We start from the raw sequence: 19,202 nt of genomic DNA on the forward strand, positions 1-19,202 counted from the left end.
ATCATCTAGGGAAAATAAAACATAATTTGTTGAAAGAACTTCACCAGTGGCATAACTATCAACAGAAAAGGTAGAAATAAAAAGTTTCTGATTATTGGGTCATGATTTAAGCTTCCTATCCCTACTTATTTGGGGAGTAACTTCTCTTGTTTCGACCCTAGGTATCTCAAAATCTACTTGACCAAGTAAAGGTGAATAAATACCTTGTACTCTTTTTTTTGAATCACTTCATCCTTGATCTCTGTCAAGAAAGACTTAGGATACCTCCTTCATTCAAACTTTTCTAACACATAATCACACTCATTGTAAAAACCTTCTAGGTCAGTAACCATTCTAGCCAACCTTACCAGTTGCCCTTTCACTACTGCCTTCTTCTGGTGCGTTGAGTGGCAACTGGTATAGTACAAGTATGAATTCGAAAAGGTTGGCCTCCTAAAAATGTTCCTTTAAATGACTTGTATCCTAATTAAGATTTGAATTAAGACTTGATTATGTTGGTATGCCATTGGTATTGGTTGTTGTGTAACTATATTGTATTGGTTTGAATGGCAAGGTTAGTTCTGAAGAAGTTTCTATGTTAAGAAACGAAAGTGCTTAATTCTTTCTTGGATGTTATCATTCTTTTTTGGATTTTATTAAAGGAATTTGGCTACATTCAACTTTGGTGTTCAGTCTGAATTCCCTTCTGGCTGCTGCAGGGTTTGTACACTTTTATTAATTATGATGACTACTTTATTTCTTCTGCAAGATTCCTGTCCACAGAAGATCCAATGATTATTTGATCCAGTCTGTTTTAATTTAATTCCCAAAAAATAAGCATTTATTTTGCTATCTCATCCTTAACCACATCAGGTTTGCCTGGTTTCACTGCAGCATCATATTCTCTTCTTCTCTGAACACCCTGGCATGTGGATAAACTTTCAATTTTAATCTGCATCAGAACCTCTACCACTAACTGCACTATATGTTTCTCCATCTACAGGAACACTGCCACAAAGATTAATGATTCCATATGCAGGTGTGAAACTGTATTTAAAATAAATAATGAAGGACTTGTAGCAGAATACAGAGACCTGCAAAAGCAATTCAAAATCACCTCAGAGAAACTAAACAAGATTTCAGCTCCTTAATTCAGACATCTAAGGCTACTTTGAAAAAAGTACAGGGTAGGATATAGCTACTAAAGATAAAAAAAAGGTGAGGCTGCCATCTTTAGGATATAAAGCTTCCTGGTAATATTTGATGGTGTAGATTCAGGTAGAAGTAAATCACTGATACAACAAGCCAAAGTGAATTCCATCCCAGACAGTATCTGGCCTATTTAAAGACTGCTTGATAGTCCACAGCAGAAGAGAACTTAAAAGTTTTAGCTAACCTCCCTGATGAGGACAGTTCCACCTCAGACTTCTTAGAAAACTGATCATCTCTTTGAAGATCATAACAATACAGTTTTACTAACTATGAGCCATTAACGACTAGTAAAACTGTAATTCATACCTGCAAATAAGCTGTTTGAAGACTGTTCTCAAACCTGGCAAATGGTACATTGTATTCACCTGCACAATAAATTTAGTAATACAGCAGAAAAAAGCATGTTTTATTGTTGCAAAAGCACTTGCAAGCCAGTGAATACCATACACTGCCAAGGTCTACATGTCATACCAGATAACAATAAAGTTTCAAAAAATATTTCTCAGAGAAATTCGCAGAAAAAGTTTTATGATACCTTTACACGCTGACCAAGAACTATTATCAGCTCACCATATCATGCACAGAAATATAATGAAGCAAAGAGCATAGACACTGTACATTTTGTTTACTTTTAAGTTTACCTGCCTGTAGTGCTCACAGTTTGGTTTACTCGGTGATGCTGCATCAGCTACAGTAAGCTGCAAACATCACTGATTAAGGTGACATCCAATCTGAGTAATAATTCAATGAATTTCCACTTGAAAAATACAAAAAATACAATTGAAATTATCTATCCGTAGACATAATTGCAAAATAGCATGCCTCATTGCAAATCTCAACATGCCGCTTCTTCAGTGGCAATCATTGAATTAGAGTTCAAATGTTTAGATAAATGGTGGTGAGGACCATAACCCCTGAATGGAGTTATTGGAGGATTTGCCCTCCCTCTGGTTGCATAAAATGTTGAGTTTTATTCTGTGGGTTTGATGATCAGCTGATTAGGTTGTCATATGATCAATTTTCTGCATGCTTTGTATGCCAATTGAGGAGTCTGTAAATTATTATTCATTAAATCAAAGTACATCTATTTTACTTTCACAGACAACAAGGCTTCCAATCTGCAGTGCAGGGGCTTTGATTCAAAAAGTACAGTTGTGTACACTTACCATAAATGTAGATGTTCCGAGTGTATTCACTGTTGCAGTCATTATGTCTGGGGTAATCTGGTGGCAGGTTGCCCTCAGTCAGCCTGAAATCCAAAGTCTTGGGTCATGCGTCGGTTGCTGTCTCCTCTTCCATGACGTCAGGTCATCAGGGGTATAAAACATGCAGCCGACACCATGTTCTTTAGTTTTTCTTGCCCCCGATGTCAGGTGCCCCCAAAAAGATAGCAAAAATATATACATACACATATATATATATGTATATATGTATATATACATACATATATATGTATATATACATACATATATGTATATATACATACATACATGCATCAATATAAACTTTACCTTCATCTGCAAGCAAATACACCACATAGGTTGTAGAAGATAGTGAAGGAAAGATAAACTCCAGAATGACAGGGGGATGGCGGGAGGGTAACCTGGACTGCAACAGTGAATACACTGGAACATCTACATTGGTAAGTGTACACAACTGTACTATGTTCTTCGTGTTTCACTGTTGCAGTCATTACATTTGGGTAGAGTCCAAAAGCTATGGTTGGGAGGCTGGAGCTAAACAGCATTAGGAGCGGCTATAAGGCCCTGCAGAACTGCAGTGGCAAAGCCTGCCCTGGATTTATAGTAGAGAGGCAAATGATAATGCTTTCTAAAGATGTGAACAGAACTCCAAGTAGCAGCCTCTAGAATGGTCTTTGGTTGGTATTCCCCTTAGAAAGGCTGCTGAAGTAGCTGCAGCTCTGGTGGAATGAGACCTAATGCCCTTGGGCACAGGTTTATCATGGTGTAAGTAGCAGAAACGGACGCAGTGGCTTATCCACTTTGAAATTGTCTGCTTTGATATTGCCTTGCCTTCTGATCCTGCAGCATATGTCACTAGTAATTGCTCAGTTTTCCTTAGAGCTTTAGTCCTGCTTAAGGAGAATCTTAGCTGTCTGTGTACGTCCAAGGAATGCAGAATTCTTTCCCCCTTGTTCTGCAGATATGGATAAAAGTTTGGCAGATGAATTGTTTGGTTAAGAGCCACACTGGAAACCACCTTAGGCATAAAAGCAGGATTTGTCCTCAGAGATACCCTGTCTGGGTGAAATATAATAAAAGGCTCTAAAGCCAAGAGGGCCTGTAGCTCTGAAACTCTTCTTGCTGAAGTAATTGCTAGTAGCAGAGCTGTTTTCCATGATAAGAACTTTATATCAGCAGTAGCAGCTGGTTCAAATGGAGGCAGGGTGAGCTTTTCCAACACATAATTGAGGTCCCATGCAGGCAGTGGTGATCTTCTAGGAGGCCTTAAATATTTGGCTCCTCTAAGATACTGCTTTAGTAAAGGATGAGAAAAGATTGGTGGCTCTGTACTGTAATGAGTCAAAATGGCAGAGGCATGGATTTTAATTGATGAGAAAGATTTGTCTTTGTCAAGCATCTCACTTAAGTACTGCAATATCTGAGGAATATTTGGTTCTGCTGTATCAGTTCCTTGTGCTTGATTCCAAGCACAGAATCTCTTCCATTTGTCAGCATAGGATTTTCTAGTACTAGGCCTTCTGGCTTCCAAAACAACATCCATCACAGCTTTACTGAGAGGAGTTGTTTGTATGACTACATGATCAGCCATGCTGCCAGGTTCAGAGTCTGTAGTTGTTTGTGCAGGATCTGATTGTTTTGCTGGGACAGTAGTTGTGGTCTTTGAGGCAAGGTCCAGGCTGGGTACTGAGACAAGTTCCTTAGGATTGGGTACCAGTATTGGTGGGGCCAGTCCGGGGCAATTAGTATCATCTTTGGTTTCTCCTGTCTGACTTTTAGCAGGACCTTGGGGAGAAGAGGCAGAGGCGGATAGGCCTAAACTGTTAGTTTTTCCAACTGAAGGATAGGGCGTCCACTTTCAATGTTTGTCTGTGATAAGTCCTTGTGCAGAATTTTTTCATCTGATAATTTTGAGGAGAGGCAAACAGATCTATGTCTGGGCTCCCCCATTTCTCTGTTATCATGCTGAAGACTTGTGGATTTAGTTTCCACTCGTGAGGATCCATAAGGTTTCTGCTTAAATCGTCTGCCAGAGTGTTTTGTTTTCCTGGCAGGAATTGAGCTTGAAGATGTATTTGGTAGGTCAAAGCTGTGTCCCACAGTGCCATGGCTAATCTGCATAGGGGGTATGAGTGTGTACCCCTCGCTTGTTTATATACAACATGACTGTGGTGTTGTCCGTCTTTATCAGTAGTTGTCCTGGATGAAGTAAGTCCTTGAAGGTTGTTAGGGCATTTTGAACAGCTAGCATCTCTTTCTGGTTGATATGTAGATGCATTTGTTTTGGTGACTGTATGCCATGAATGCATCTTCCTGCCACGTGGGCCCCCCAGGCATAATATGATGCGTCTGTTGTAATGGTTTGGATGGCAGGGTGTAGAGTGAATGGCCGTCCCATGATCTGGTGACATGCCTTTGCCCACCATAGAAACTCCTGTCGCAGGCAGGGAATGAGAGGAATCATTGTTTCCAGACTATGTGAATGTTGACTCCATAAACTTTTTAGGTTCCATTGAAGTTTCCTCATATGCAGTCTTGCATATGGAATCAGTAGGATGCAGGATGCCATGAAGCCCAGAGTCTGCAGAATTTGTCTTGCAGAAGACTGGGTTTTTGTTGCCATCAGTTTTAAGTCGCCAGTTGCCTTTGCTTGTCTGGCGTGAGGTAAGCCATCTGGGCAGTTGTATTCAAGCTTGCACCCAGGAATGTTATCTTTTGAGAGGGTACCAGTTGTGATTTGTTTTCATTTATTGTGTACCCTAGGCATGTCACAAACGCCAGGTGTCGAAGAAGAGTGTAATTGTTCTCTGCTTGAATGAGACATTCATCCAAGTAAGAATATATTTGTATACTTTTTTGTCTGCAAAATACAATTACTGGTGCCAGGCACTTTGTAAAGACCCTGGGCACAGTAGGTAAGCCAAAGGGCAGTGCAGAGAATTGGTAATGCATTAAGCCAGCCTTGAATCTGAGGTATCTTCTGCACAAATGTCTTATTGGGACATGCAGGTATGCCTCATTTAGGTCTAAAGTCACCAACCAAGCATTCTTGCCCAGCATGGGCAGAAGCTGCTGCAAAGTCAGAATTTTGAATTTTAGAATGTCCAGGTATGTGTTCAAAATCGATAAATCCAGTATTGGCCACCAGGCCTTATCCTTTCTGGGTACCAAGAACAGTCTTGAGTAGAAACCTTGTCCTTTTTCCTGTTCTGGTACTGTCTGAATGGCCCCATATCCATGAGGGACGTGACCTGTTTCTGTGCCTCTGCCCATTAATTTTTTTGGCAATTCTGGTCAACCACTTGCCATTGGCAGAGTGTGGAAATGGAATCTGTATCCCTGTGATACGATGTTTAGTACCCACTTGTCTTGGCTTATTAACTGCCAATTTTGAGCAAAAAGTGCTAATTTTCCCCCTATGGGTGCTGCCAAAAGATAAGTGCTTGGTGCAGGCAGAGGGAAGTCACTGGGATTGCTTTCTGTAGGTTTGCGCTTTATCTCCTCCAGTTTTGGATGTGGAAGCGCCCCATTGCTTTGACCTGTATGAATCTTGTGCCTGGTATCTGGAATACTTAGGGCATCTGGATTTGCCCCCTTGAGCTCTGTCTGACACAGGAAAGGACCAATTTTTGGTAGGCCAGTGTCTACTGAATCTTGGTGGCTGCACTTGTAAGAAGTCTTTACCAGTTTGCATAGACTTAGCTTTGTCTTCCATTTTCTTTAAAACCTCTTCTGCCTTAATACCAAACACAGAATAATGCTGTAAAGGTGCATCTAGCAATTTAGCTTTAACATGATCAGGCAAATTTTGATCCTTTAACCAGGCATGCCTCCTAATCACTGATCCAGTAACTGCGGCCCCGCAAGAGGCCTCTAAGGAATCAAAACCACATTGCAAAGTATGCTTTCCAACTTGTTCAGCTGCATGCAATAAGTCCTACAATACTTTATTTTCTGCACAATGTGAAATCAACATCATTTTCTGTTTCAGCAATCCCATAACATGTTGTTGGTACTTAAGCATATGAAATTGACAGTTTAAGGCCCTGATTGCCAAGGCTGCAGATGTATAAAACTTTTTTCCTCATCTGTCCAATGCCCTTGAATCTCTGTCAGAGGGGGTAGGATATTTTTGCTGTAGAGGCCTTAACTCCCTTTGGACCCTGTGAAATAGTTTCAGGATCAGCAGCAGGGTTGCTAAATAAAAATTTATGTGAGTCAGGGACCCTGTAATATTTATCTGTCAGGCTTGCTGGGAGCCGGAGGTAAGGAGTCAGGGGTCAAGCTTGACTCCGAAAACACATCCACAATGTCTAAAATGGGGAATGGCTAAAGGCCTGTGCTGAGGGAGAAGAAGGAAATCCCTGAGCCTCTTTTTTGATTCTGAGAAGTCTTGACTCTCCCAGTGAAAATGTTCCCTCCAAGTATGCAAGGTTTCTCAAAATGAATAATCCTCAGGAGGAGATGCAGATGGAATATACTCCTCAGCATCAGAATCCTCATAGGGAGGCATAGATAATTCCTGATCAGAAGAGGAATCAGAAGAAATAGAAACCTGATCTGAAGATTCATAATCAGTGTCTTGCCTAAGCCTCTTATCAGGAGGGGGATGGGTACTCCTGATCAAGGTAATAAGGTCTTCAGCCATTTTGATCATCTGTTTTTAAGGCATAGAGGCCTGTGCACATGGCTCATGCGTCATTTTTTTAGTTTTAGAAGTTGCTTTGGTCTTTGGTTTTGCATCTTTCTTTGGTTTGATATACAAATGTTGAGGTCTGAATACTCCCTCAGAAGCCGGTGCCTGCTCAGTGGCTCCGGACCCATTCGAGGGAGATACATCTGTCGGTCCAATACCTGGAGTATAATGCGGCATGCCGGACTCCACATGGGTGTCAGTAGAGGCCTGCAACTGAAAGGTAGTGGGCATCAGGGGCTGTGAAAGTGCCTGAGTACCAGCGAACCGGCAACTGGCTTAGGAGAAGCTCCGTCGTCGGTTTTGTATCTCGACTGCCTTTCTCTGTCCTTTCTTTGCGTTTTTTATGTACTCTGGTAGTCAGATTACTATCCAACGACATTTCTGGGTAGTTAAATCGGTTTCCAAAATACTTTGATGCAAAAATATACAGACGCTTGATAGTGCGTTGGTTAAATCTAGCACAAAACCGACAGCCAGGCACGTTGTGATCAGGGCCTAGGCAAGGAATACAGTATAAATGAAAATCCTTATGAGGTATTTGCTTTCCACAAGTAATACAATTATTAACTTTTTCTGACATCGGTAAAAAGCAAGAAAAAAGTTTCCCCAATGGGGTACTTCGCTTTAGTGAAGACTTCGGTTCTGAAACTCAAACTCAAATATTTCAGTAGTCGGCCGACCGGCACTTGCGAAATGCTTCTGATTCGGGCATCGCGTGGCAAGAAAGAAAGAAAATGGCATCGGCTGCATGTTTTATACCCCTGACGACCTGATGTCATGGAAGAGGAGACAGCAACCAAAGCAGGACCCAAGACTATGGAATTCAGGCCGACTGAGGGCAACCTGCCAGCAGATTACGCAAATGTAATGACTGTGAAACACAAAGAACATCATAAAAGCACAAAGATATACCTCCAACAAAAAAAGCAAATACACCAAAAAGGTATTTAAGCATAGTAAAGGAAAGTAGAGGTATAGACAAAAGAAGTTAGGGGGCGGGAGGGAGGATAACCAGGACTGCAACAGTGAATACACTCGAACATCTACATTTATGGTAAGTGTACACAACTGTACTATGTTCTTTGTTTATCACTGTTGCAATCATTACATTTGGGTAGATTCCCAAAGCTATGGTTGGGAGGAGGAATTTAGACAGCATTAGGGCCAGCTATAAGGCCCTGCAAGACTGCAGTGGCAAAGCCAGCTCTGGATTTAGAGAAAATTGGCAAATGATATTGCTTGGTGAAAGTATGTACAGAACTCCAGGTAGCAGCTTCTAGAATGTCCCTGGTAGGGACACCTCTGAGAAAGGCTGTAGAGGTAGATGCAGCCCTGGTGGACTGAGGTCTGAGCCCCTGGGGGATAGGTTTTCCACGGTGCTTATAGCAGAAATGAATGCAATGGCTTATCCATTAAGAAATGGTTTGCTTTGAAATAGCCTTCCCCTCTGCCCCTGCAGCAAATGCCACCAGCAGTTGTTCAGATTTCCTTTGAGGTTTAGTCCTGTCCAAGTAGAATCTAAGTTGTCTGTGCACATCTAAGGAATGCAGTATCTGTTCCCCTTTATTCTGTGGCTTGGGAAAGAAGGTTGGCAAATGAATGGACTGATTAGGAGCCACACTGGATACCACCTTGGGCATGAAGGATGGATTGGTTCTGAGGGACACCCTGTCCGCATGAAAGATGATGAAAGGCTCCGCTGCCATAAGGGCCTGTAATTTAGATACCCTTCTAGCTGAAGTGATTTCTAAAAGGAAAGCTCTTTTCCAAGAAAGAAATTTTAAGTCTGCAGTAGCAGCTGGCTCTAAAGGAGGTAGAGTGAGTTTCTCCAAGACAAAGTTAAGGTCCCAGGCTGGGGTTGGAGCTCTCCTGGGTGGTCTGAAATTTTTGGCCCCACTGAGGAACTGCTTGAGCAGTGGATGAGAGAACAGGAGAGGTTCTGTGTTATAATGAGCTGAAATGGCTGAGGCATGGATTTTAATGGAGGAAAAAGACAGGCCCTTGTGAAGCATCTCAGTTAAGTATTGTAAAATCTGAGGTAAACTGGGTGCTGCTGTGCTCATCCCTTGAGATTGGTTCCAGGCACAGAATTATTTCCATTTTTCAGCATAATATTTTCTAGTACTAGGCCTCCTTGCCTCTAAAATGACATCCATCACAGGTTTGCTGAGGGATGGTAAAGGAGAGATTAAATAATTAGCCAGGCTGCAATGTTCAGTGTTAGAAGCTGAGGGTGCAGAATCTGGCTCTCCTGCTGAGACAGCAGGGAAGGAGTCTGAGGCAGGTGCCATGGAGATAACCATGACACACTGTGCAGGAGGGGGTACCAGTGTTGGCGTGGCCAGTCTGGAGCAATCAAAATTATCCTTGGTTTGTCCTGTTTGATTTTTAGTAGTACTTTGGAGAGCAGAGACAGAGGGGGGAAGGCATAGGCTGCTAGGTTTTTCCAGCTGAAGGACAGAGCATCCACTTTCCAGGCTTGTTTGTGGGGAGTCCTTGTGCAAAATTTGTCCAATTGGTAGTTCTGGGGAGAAGCAAACAGGTCTATATCTGGGCTCCCCCATTTGCTTGTTAACATGTTGAAAATCCTTGATTCCAGTTTCAACTCGTGTGGGTCCATGAGGTTTCTGCTTAGTCCGTCTGCCAGTGTATTTCATTTTCCTGGCAGGAATTGAGCTTGTAAGGTGCACTTGATAGTTCAAGGCTGTGTTCCACAATGCTATGGCTAGTCTGCAGAGGGGGTAAGAATGTGTACCCCCCCCGATTGTTTATGTACCACATAACAGTGGTTTTGTCCGTCTTTACCATTAGTTGTCCTGGAAGAATGTGGTCCTTAAAGGCTGTCAGAGCATTCTGTACAGCTAACATTTCTTTATGATTGATAGGCAGGTGCATTTGACTTGGGTACCATTTGCCCTGAATGCACTTCCCTGCCAGGTGAGCCCCCCATGCATAGTCTGATGTGTCTGTTGTTAGGGTTTGGGTGGCAGGGGGTGGTGTAAAAGGTAGTCCCTTGTTTTTGGTGGCAGGCCTCTGTCCGCCAAAGGAACTCTAGGTGTAGGCAAGGTATGACAGGAATCATTGTTTCCAGGTCTTGAGAATGTTGACACCGTTGGCTTTTTAGATACCACTGTAGTTTCCTCATATGCAGTCTTGCATACAGAATTAGAAGAATGCAGGAGGCTATGAACCACATGGCTTGCAGTATTTATCTTGCAGATAGCAGGGTTTTTGTGGCCACTTGTTTGAAGTAGGTTGTCAAATGAATTTCTTTCTCTGGTGTGAGGTAAGCCATCTGGGAAGCTGTACTCAAGCTTGCTCCCAGGAATATAATTTGTTGACAGGATACCAGGTGTGATTTCTTTTCATTTATAGTGTACCCCAGACAAGTTAGAACCCTTTGTATAAAGTCCAGATGACTCAAAAGTATGTCCTGGATTAGACAATTGTCCAGGTATGGGTATATTTGAATATTTCTTTGCCTGCAAAAGGCAATAACTGGAGCTAGGCAATTTGTGAATACCCTGGGCACATTAGATAAGCCAAAGGCCAGTACAGAGAACTGATAGTGTATGTAGCTTGTTTTGAAGCGAAGGTATCTTCTGCGAGATTCCCCTGATTGGGATGTGCAGGTATGCTTCTTTTAAATCTAGTGTTGCCAACCAGGCATCTTTGCCTAGCATAGGAAGTAATTGGTGAAGAGTCAGCATCTTGAATTTTGGAATCTCCAAAAAGGTGTTTAGAGTAGACAGGTCCAGGATAGGATGCCGTGAATTGTCTTTTCTGGGTACCAGGAAAAGTCCTGAGTAGAAACCTTGCCCCTTTTCCTCTTCTGGTACCAGCTGAATAGCTCCCATGCTTAAGAGAGAAAGTACTTGTTTTGGGGCCACTGTCCACTGATTTGTGGGTAGGTCCGGCCACCCGCTTGGTGTTGGCAACTGGTGGAAGTCAAATCTGTATCCCTGGGACACTATATTTAAAACCCATTTGCCTGGGTAATGAGTTCCCAATTCTTTGCATGAAGAGCAATCTTTCCCCCCAAAAAGGCAGTCAATTGATAAGTGCTTGGAAATTTTAAAGGAATTCATTGAGACAGTTTACCATAGGGGGGAGTCGTATTCCCAGATTTGGAAGTGGAGGCCCCCCACTGCTTAGTTCTGTGTGTCCCCTGGGACTGAAACCTGGGGTTTTTGCTGTGTCTGGGTTTGGCTTGAGAAGACCTGAAAGGAGCTGGAAAGGACCAAATCTTAGAGGGCCAGTGCCTACTAAATCTAGGATTTAAAGGAACATCCAACAATTTAGCTTCAACATGATCAGGCAAAGATTGCTCCTTAAGCCAAGCCTGACTTCTGAGCACAGACCCAGTAACAGCAGCCCTGCAAGAGGCCTCTAATGAATCAAAACCACATTGCAAAGTACGTTTTCCAACTTGTTCAGCAGAATGCATTACATCCTGTAATTCTTTATTTTCCACACAATGAGGAATCAACATCATTTTCTGTTTAAGCAGTCCAATAACATGTTGCGGATACTTTAACATATGAAACTGGCAGTTTAAAGCCCTAATGGCCAAGGTTGCAGAAGTGTAAACCTTTTTACCCCATCTATCCAGCACCCTGGAGTCTCTATCAGAAAGGGTAGGACTTTTAGCAGTAGAAGCCTTAATGCCCTTGGGCCCCTGTGAACTAGTCTCTGGATCTGCAATAGGATTTTTAAAAAGGAACTTGTGGGACTTAGGGATCCTGTAGTATCTGTCAAGTTTTCTGGGAGCAGGAGGCAGGGAATCAGGGGCCAAACTAGATTCTGGAAAAGCATCATCAACAATGTCTAGTACAGGAGGAATAGCTAAAGGCCTATGCTGAGGTAGGAGAAGGAAACCCTAAGCCTCTTTTCTGAATCAGAAAAATCCTGGCTTTCCCAGTGGAAATGCTCCCTTAGAGTATATAAGGTTTCTCCAAAAGAAAAATCCTCAGGAGGGGAAGCAGAGGGAATGGAGTCCTCTGCTTTAGAATCTTCATAAGTAGATAAGTCAAATCCAGATCATCAGAAGAATAAAAAACAGAATCCTGATCAGAAGATTCATAATCAACTTCAGTCCTAGGCGTCTTAGAAGGGGGGGGGGGGGTTGGCTACCCCTGATTAGAGTTATTAGATCTTCAGCCATTCTTATCATTTGTTTTTTAGGTATAGAAGCTTGAGCATGTGGCATGGGTGTCGGTTTTTTAGGCACGGATCGAGATTTAGGGCCCAAGTAAAGAAGGAGAAGTTGGTTTAATATGCAAGTCCGTAGGTCTGAATACACCCTCAGAAGCCAGTGCCTGCACAGCGGCTCCAGACCCATCCAAGGTAGAGACATCCGCGAGTTCCATAGTTGAAGCATCTCGCAACATACGCGACATCTCCGAATGGGTCTCAGTAGAGGCCTGCGAATCAAGTAGTGGGTATCAGGGGCTGCAAAAGCACCTCACTGAGTACTGGTGAACTGGCGACTGGCTTAGGAGAAGCGTCGTTGGCAGTTTTGGATCTTGGCGGCCTGTCTCTGTCTTTATCTTTGCTTTTTTTGGAATCCCGGAAGTAAGATGGCTAACCGACGACATTTCTGGATAATTAAACTGAGAACCGAAATATTTAGAGGTGAAAATATACCGACGACGGATAGTGCGCTGATTAAATAAAGCACAAAACTGACAGCAAGGTACGTCGTAGTTAGGGCCTAGGCAAGGAATACAGTACGAATGAAAATCTTTATGAGGTATTTGCTTTCCACATGTAATGCAATTATTAACTTTTACTGACATCGGTAAGGAGCAAGAAAAAGTTTCCCCAACGGGGTACTTAGCTTTAGTTGAAGACTTCGGTCCTGAAACTCGAAAAAGAAAATTTCAGGAGTCAGCCGACTGGCACTTGCAAACTGCTTCTGCTTTGGGCATTGCACAGCAAGAAAGACTGATGTAATGGCATCAGCTGCATGTTTTATACCCCTGACGGCCTGACGTCATGGAAGAAGGGACAGCAACTGATGCAGGACCCAAGACTTTGTTAATCAGGCCGACTGAGGGCTAACTGCAAGCAGATAACCCAAATGTAATGACTGCAACAGTGAAACACGAAGAACATCTGGTCTTCTGTGATAGGTGTACTGCCCCAGGTAACTTAAATAAATAAGCAATAAATGAATAAGGCTGCTGAGGTTTATAGGTCTATAATTTCGTGGATAGGTAGAGACTTCCCACTTGTGAATCATGATGACTACTACAGTTCTCCATTTATCGAGAGTCCAGTGGAGAGGATGAGGTTAATAGTGAGTCTACTGGACAGTGCCTGGTGCTAACAAGACAGAAGTCCAGAGCATTACCAAGGAACCATGGAGCTACTGGGGTTAGAACTGGACAAGAGTATTTAGGACTTTCCAGGAAGTGATTGGGGAGGTGCCAAAAGTTAGCGGGACATACAGGAGTTATGTTAGGCTTGGATTTGTCTGCTTCTATGTTTGCTGTATTGTCAGGGGATGAATAAGTGCTGTTGTGTATCAACTATAAATATTGCTGGACTTTACCTCTAAGATTTCTGTTATAGCTGAAGAAGGGCTGTGGTTATCTTTAGCATAGATAGGAAATGTCAAGTCTGTTGGTGGATTATCTTTGGAATTCTGTAGTCATATTTTTTAGTTCATCTCTATGCGATAGGTTATTAAGTTTACTTTTATGGCCTATGAATTTCTTTCTATTCTAGTATAGTTTATTTATACAAGTTTTCCAACATAGGGGTTTATTCCAGAACTTTTCATTATATTATGTGTTATGGGAACAGTATGTCTTGATGAATGCTTTGACGTTGTCTTAAAAAATGATCAGCTAATGTAGCAGTGTGTGAGATGGGGTCATTGAAGTGTCGAGGGCACTCCTTGCAAATGTAGTCCCATAACTGGTTAACTGGTGACACTGATAATATGACACAATTCCTCAGATAGCATTGATTGTGGTTCAGGTGCCTGTCTGCAACTATTGCAATTTATGTCTGCATGTGAATTTTAAAGATGTAGTGGTCAATGTATATGATATGTTCATATACTGAATGATAGTGTAAGTAAATATCTACACATTTTCCAGGTGGAAAGATGATGCATCTGTATTTTATAGCAGAACCCGTGCAAAATACATTTCTTTTCCTCTACCAGACTATTTTCATAATGCTTTTTCTTTCCTTTGAAGTGAGATGTATGATAAGTCATCAGATAACATAGTTAGGAAACCTGTAGGGGGTTGTAAGTACCTGTGGCATAACTGCCATCCCATTACTTTATGTCTGACCTGTTCTTCCACTGTCTTTCAAAAGCCAGGCACCCTGATTTACATAGCAGTCCCAATGTCTCCAGATGCTTTTCGGATGGAATGACTGGCATTTCCTTGAGTGCTTCTCCCTGCCTATTGGAAACACTCAGGTTCATTATGTGACTGCCCTCACACTTTAGGCTTTTTGTAATCATTAAGACGTGTGCATTTTGTGTTACCCTCTGAGTTAACAAGTGTCAACCCTTAATTTCAGAGTAAGTCGTATAGTGTTCTCTTAATATCGGATTTCCATCAAATGCCTCGAGACACAAAGTGTCTGCCCTTCAGTTTGATGGGGGTTTTTTTCGTTTCAATTTGAATGCCAAGAGCATGTCTGTTTTCATTAATTTCTGTCACCTCTGCAGGGTGTTTTCCCTCTGTTCTTCATCACTGTTCTTTGATATGCGCATGCTTACTCCAAGGCATCTTCTCACATGACTAGTTACTAATGCATTATTCATAAATGAATCATGGCCTGAGCACTGTATGTAATCATATTTTGTGTCCACCCATGTTTTTTTTTATTTATATTTCCAGTTTGCTTTCAAGTTCAGCCCAGGTGGACACAGCAAATAGAATACACTGTACAGAGAATGAAGTAGAAATATTCTGCACTTGTTCAAAAGGCATGAAGCTGTCTGTTTGGGCTTCATATGATAACTTGGCATTTGCATATTTACACAATGTACAAGTACTTATTTAACATTTGTTTACTAGGATAGTCCGACTGGACAACTGGTGTCCCTTTTCAGCGGAGTCCTGGGGAGAAAAACACCATACAGTACAGAGAGTAAAGAAATTACATATTTATGGTTACAAAATACTACCTCACAGACCATTTACTACACTACCTCTTTAGCCTCCTCCTTTTACTTATAGTCTTACTCCAGAATTATCCCTTCCCCCACTACATTCACCCCATGTACATAACTATTACTTCCCCAGGTCTAAATACTTTTCTCTCCGTTTTATTTAATCAATATATGCAAAAAAAAAAAAAAAAAAAATTGTAGTGGAAATTTCTTTTTTACTTGAATGTAAATCTTATGTACCATCAATTGTCTTAGGTTCATAGGGGCCTTTACAAGCCTAGCCATAGGATTTCCCTGGCATGGTGACACGTGACCTTAGTACCCAGTGCCTCTGTTGAGCAGACACTGGAGTTATTCACAGGGTGAATGTTCTACTTTCCATCCACTCATCAAGATTTCTCTTGAAGAGGGTCATCGATGTGCTCTGCTTGACGTGTATGGGAAGTCTATTCCATACCATGGGCAGTCTCTGGGTTATGAACCTGCCCCTCCAGCATGTTCTGTTAATTGTGGTAATGAGGTTGAGGTCTCTGGAGCGTGTGGTGTGGAGGGATTGGGATTTCTTTAGATGTAGCATTTCTAACAGAGCTGGGTCAGACATGGCTTTATAAGTCAAGCAGAGATCTCCTCTTAGTAGGTGATATGAGACAGAGAATAGTTGGGAGCTTTTTTTGAGTCTGTCCATATAGCACAAGTGTTTAAGGCCTAGAATCCTCTTTGTGAGGTACTTTTGCGGCCTCTCCAGTTGTTGCAGGTGTCTAGCAAGATACATGCCAATTGGGGCATTGTACTCGATGATTGGCCTAATGACGGAAGAGTAGAGGGAGACAATGACCTCTTTCTTCCTGGATGCAAAACCCTTAGCAATGAGATGTCCCACACAGGACTTTCTGACCACAGTGGCAATGTGGTGATCAAAAGAGAGGTTGCTGTAAATCTGTGTTCCCAGATCTTTTATAACACCTTCTGTGTTCAGTGGACTACCGTCAATGTGGTAATTCATGGTAACTGTGTTTTTCCCAAAGGGGATGACGGCACATTTTTTGGCATTGAGCTTAAGGCCATGGTTCTGACACCAGTCACTGGTCTCAGTGAGGCCATTCTGCAGGATGTCAACATCACTTGGGGAGTGAATAATAGCTCACAACTTGCAATCGTCTGCGAATTTTGTCAGCCAGAGTCCCTTTGTGTTGGCCTGGACTTCAGAGAGGTAGATACCAAAGAGGAGAGGACCCAGGAATGAACCCTGTGGGACTCCACTCATGACTAGTCGACAGTCTGACAGAGTCAGCTACTTTCACACTGTGGGTTCTATCTGTGAGCCAGTTTGCAACCCACCTAGTGGTATAGGGGTTCATATGCCTAGCTTAGTGAGTTTTTCTAGAATTCCTGAGTGGGGAATGGTATCAAAAGCCTTGGCCAGACCAAGGTAGGCTGTATGAACCACCTTGCCTTCATCCACAGCTCTGGTGACTGACTCAAAGAAGTCAACCAAGTTGAACAGACATGATCTATCCTTCACAAAACCAAACTGTGTGGGATCCAGAGTTTAGAGATTCCCTGTATCCTTGTTTATTAGGTCCATGATGATGTGTTCCATAGTTTGCATATCAGGCTCGTCAGGCTAATGGGGCGATAGTTCCCAGAGTCTGTAGTCACTCCTCCTTTGTGGAAAGGGATGAATGTAGCAGTGCGCTATTTGGTAGGGACAAAGCCTGAGTTGAGGCTGTGACTGAACAGGGCACACAGGTGAGGTGCCAGTTCACATTGTAGTTCATGTAAAACACAGCCAGGGATATTGTATGGTCCCATAGAAGCTGTATTCTTGGCCTTGGACGGTGTGTTTTAACCTGTGCAGCAGTAATACTGGGTGCCTGGCAATCTACTGGTATTTTGATTGGTCCTGAGGGGGGGGGGGGTGACAATGAATCTGTCGGCCAGTATACTGGTAATATCTGTTGGCTCAGTATAGGAGATACCATGGTGCACATGCTCTAGGGATATAAACCTCAACACAACAATGAATAGAACATGCTGGAGGGATAGATTCCCTTCGCAGAGACTTCCCTTACTATGGAACAGGGTCCCAATCTATATAAGACAGAGCCCCTCACTATCACTCTTCAAGAGGAACCTTGATGAGTGGATGGGTAACAGAAAGTTCACACCGGGGATCACACCAACAGCACTACTAGATAGGGGCCAAGGGTACTAGCTGCTAGTACAAGGGTCTAGGGAACTACTAAAGGGGCGGTGAATACCGCACAATGTGGCTGGGCTAATAGATGCCTTCGGGCAGATAGCCCAGTACCAACCTATGAACCTATTAGCTCAGCGCAAATCTGGGTATTGCCATGGAGATTCTTTACATAACTATTGAAGGTCTTGTGGTTGGCATTACTATCTGCTGCAATTCTGTTTTCATAGCTAGCTCTAGATGATTTGATGAGGGATCTCAACTTTTTGTTGAGGCTGATAAGGGAGTTTTTTCAGTCTTGGGACTTCACCTTATTCCACATCAGTTTCCTCCTTCTGTTGTAGAGTTGGTTTATTGCAGGAGACCACCAGATTGGCTTCCTGTTTCTGGAGGAGAGCGCCTTGGTTCTATTGAGTATGGCGAGATCCATACATTTATGTAAGTGGTCATACAGTGCATTGGTGTACGATTCGGCGGTTATATAACTATTTTCCTTTTGCATGGGTGCCGTGAATTTAGCCACCTCTGTTTTTAGGAGCCCAAAGTTAGCTTTAGAGAAGTTTTTAATGGTGGTTACCTTTGTGGGGGGGAGGGGGTGGAAGGGATGTGGATTGCCAAGGTGATTAGTTTGTGGTTGGATCTAATCAGGGAGGAGCTGACTACTGATGTAGAGCAACGGTCACTCATATTAGTAATGACCAGGTCAAGGGTGTTGCTACCTCTAGTGGGGGTAAGAACAAGCTGGTCCAGTGCATTGGAATTAATGAACTCCAGGAAACGTTGGGCAAGTGTATTGGTAAATGAGTAATTTTCCCACTTAATGGAGGGGTAGCTGAAGTCGCCTAGTAAGACAGTGTTAGGTTGGACCCTAATATTCTCCAGGGTGCTAAGGAACATGGAGTGTGAGTCTTGGGATATGGTTGGGGACCTATAGCAGGCTATGACCTGAATCACTGCCTTACCCAATGTTATCTGCACCTGAAGCATCGCTGATGCATTATGTTGGGCTACCAGTCTGGAGGTGTGTGCGTCCTTTATGAATATGGAAACACCACCGCCTTTGGAGCTTTGGTCCAAGTTCTGGGGCCGAAAGGTGTGGAATGAGTTATAGCCTGGAAGTGCAGGGGTGCTTTCTGCTGCCTTGAACCAGGTCTCTGTTACAGCACAAATGTCGATGTTCTCCATTTTAAGGAGGGCTTCGAGCGAGTGCATTTTGAGATTTAGACCTCTAGAGTTGAGCAGCATGACCTTCAGATGTTTGTAGCTGTTACGGTGGTAATTTAGTCTTTGGAATACCACCTAAAAAGGGCACTATGGGGGGTAAGGGCCTTGGCCAGTATTCGGTGACATGTCTGGCAACGCATCGAGGTCTGTCATTCATGTCATCCCAGGCAGACAGATACTGGATCCCCTTAGAATGACACAAGAAACTTAGCCAATTGTTGAAATTAATCATTTTCTGCTTGTATTGTGGTATCATTCTGGGTGATGGTAGGATGCTGTTCAGGGCTAGGGTCATACTCACCTGGGATGCATAATCCTAGAGCTCCTCCATGTCTCTTTTCATGTAATCCAGGGAGGTACGTCTCAGATCATTCACACCCAGATGTACAATGACAAAGTCATATTTGTACCTGTTGTTGAGGGACCTGAGTGCATGCATTATGTGACAGATCCTGGCTCCTGACAGACAGCTGACTGTTACTTTCTCCTTATTCAACCTAGTGAGTGGGACCATCAGTGTGCCTCACTATCGAGTCATCTCTGACTAGT

At 42.8% G+C, this 19,202-nt stretch overlaps 1 protein-coding gene across 1 annotated transcript in view; it reads right to left on the reverse strand.

Annotated features, from left to right (window-relative positions):
* Positions 1-19,202, reverse strand: part of LOC122802393 (1-phosphatidylinositol 4,5-bisphosphate phosphodiesterase gamma-1-like) — an 824,139-nt gene that overhangs the window by 157,379 nt on the left and 647,558 nt on the right. The window lies entirely within an intron of this gene.

The sequence above is a fragment of the Protopterus annectens genome, chromosome 5.part0 (genome assembly GCF_019279795.1).
Source record: "Protopterus annectens isolate FY-2018-M chromosome 5.part0, PAN1.0, whole genome shotgun sequence".
Lineage (NCBI taxonomy): Eukaryota > Metazoa > Chordata > Ceratodontiformes > Protopteridae > Protopterus > Protopterus annectens.